This window comes from Petromyzon marinus, unplaced genomic scaffold (assembly GCF_048934315.1).
Source record: "Petromyzon marinus isolate PM22_M1 ecotype Great Lakes invasive population unplaced genomic scaffold, UKy_Petmar_22M1.pri1.0 PM_G_Scaffold_21, whole genome shotgun sequence".
NCBI lineage: Eukaryota > Metazoa > Chordata > Hyperoartia > Petromyzontiformes > Petromyzontidae > Petromyzon > Petromyzon marinus.
The window spans coordinates 445,001-447,500 of NW_027422773.1; positions in this window are offsets into that span (position 1 = coordinate 445,001).

Sequence of the window (2,500 nt, forward strand, 5' to 3'; positions counted from 1 at the left end):
AGCAGCGTACCAGACGGTTATGGAGGAGGTGAGGATGGATTCAATGATCGCTGTATAGAATTGCACCATCATTGTCTTTGGCAGGTTGCATTTCTTCAGCTGCCGTCGAAAGTACATCCTCTGTTGAGCTCTCTTGGCGAGGGAGCTGATGTTCAGTTCCCACTTGAGGTCCCGGCAGAGAATAGTGCCCAGGAAGCGGAAGGACTCCACAATTTTGACTGCGGAGTCTAACAGGGTGATGGCGGTGAGTGGGGCTGTATTCTTCCTGAAGTCCACAACCATCTCAACTGTGCTTAGAGCATTTAGCTCTAAGTTGTTCTGGCTACACCAGGTCACCAGGTTGTCAGCTTCCCACCTATAGTCAGACTCATCCCCACCAGAGATCAGCCCAATGAGGGTGGTGTCGTCCGACAAACTTCAAGAGTTTGACGGACAGATGATTGGAGGCGCAGCTGTTGGTATACAGGGAGAAGAGCAGTGGGCAAAGGACGCAGCCCTGAGGAGTTCCCGTGCTGATGGACCTGGAGTCAGAGACTTCTGTTCCCGGCTTAACGCACTGCTTCCTGTCAGAGAGGAAGTCTGTGATCCACCTGCAGGTGGAGTAGGGCACGTTCAGCTGGAAGAGCTTGTCCTGAAGCAGGGCAGGGATGATGGTGTTGAAGGCAGAGCTGAAGTCCACAAACAGGATCCTGGCGTAGGATGCTGGGGCGTCCACATGCTGTAGGGTGAAGTGGAGGGCCATGTTAACTGCGTCGTCCACAGACCTGTTGGCTCTGTAGGCAAACTGAAGGGGGTCCAGGAGAGGGTCTGTGATGGCTTTGAGGTGTGCCAGGAGCAGGCGCTCAAAAGACTTCATTACCACAGATGTAAGGGCGACCGGTCTGTAATCATTTAGTCCTGTTGGCCTTAGCTTTTTGGGCACAGCGATGATGGTGGAGGACTTGAGACAGGCTGGTACATGGCATGTCTCCAGGGAGGTGTTAAAGATGTTGGTGAACACCGGAGACAGCTGGTCAGCGCAGTGCCTGAGGGTGGCTGGAGAGACAGAGTCCGGCCCGGCTGCTTTGCGTGGATTCTGCCTCTTGAAAAGCCCATTAACTTCTCCCTCCTGAAAGGAGAGAGTCGTTTCTGTAGTATGGGTGGGGGATGGGGCCTCTTGGGTGGGAAGGGGTGGTTCAGGACAGTCCAATTGTCTTTCAAATCTACGGTAGAACTCGTTCAGGTCGTTGGCTAGGCGGGAGTCGTTAGTGGTGTGGGGCGCTCTGGGTTTGTAGTTGGTGATGTGCCTGAGCCCTTTGGCAGACAGAAGCAGCGTCGTTAGTAGAGAACTGGTGTTTTAGTGTCTCTGAGTACAGTCGTTTAGCCTCTCTCACCGCTTTGCTAAACCTGTTCTTCGACTCCTTGAATCTGTCTCTATCCCCACTCCTAAACGCTTCCTCCTTCTCCAACCTCAACCTTTTGAGCTTTGCTGAGAACCAGGGCTTGTTGTTGTTAAAGTTCACCCTGGTACGTGTTGGGATACAGCAGTCCTCACAGAAGCTGATGTACACAGCCTCTGTGAGTTCATCCAGACTATTGGTAGCAGTCGTGAACATATCCCAGTCAGTACAGTCTAAGCACGCCTGCAAATCTTCCACAGCCTCACTGGTCCACTGTTTAGATGTCCTCACAGCAGGTTTACAGAGTTTTAGTTGCTGCCTGTATGCACGAATCAGGTGGACCAAGGGAGTTCTGTGCGAGCCGAACAGCCCCGTGACCCACAAGAGAAACATCCCCGCCAAATTCGAGCGTTTGACGGGGTCTATCCGTGAAAAAATATTCACGTTTTTGAGTGCACATGCATTTCTGCTGCAAATGCCTCTGGAAGTTTCATGCCGTTCGTATGCCAATTGTGGCAACACGAAAATGACCCGTTTTCCCATTCCGAGGGATTTCTGTGCGACCCTAACAGCCCCGTGAGCCACAAGAGACACATCCCCGCCAATTTCTAGCGTTTCACGGGGTCTATCCGTGAAAAATATCAATTTTTTTTGACTGCACATGCATTTCTGCTGCAAATGCCTCTGGAAGTTGCATGCGGTTCGCATGCAATGTGGCGACACGAAAATGACCCGTTTTCCCATTCCGAGGGATTTCTGTGCCACCCTAACAGCCCCGTGAGCCACAAGAGAGACATCCCCGCCAATTTCTAGCGTATCACGGGGTCTATCCGTGAGAAATATTCACTTTTTTGAGTGCACATGCATTCCTGCTGCAAATGCCTCTGGAAGTTTCATGCGGTTCGTATGCAATGTGGCGACACGAAAATGACCCGTTTTCCCATTCCGAGGGATTTCTGTGCCACCCTAACAGCCCCGTGAGCCACAAGAGAGACATCCCCGCCCACTTCTAGCGTTTCACGGGGTCTCTCCGTGAAAAATATCACATTTTTTGAGTGCACATGCATTCCTGCTGCAAATGCCTCTGGAAGTTTCATGCGGTTCGCATGCAATGTGGCGAC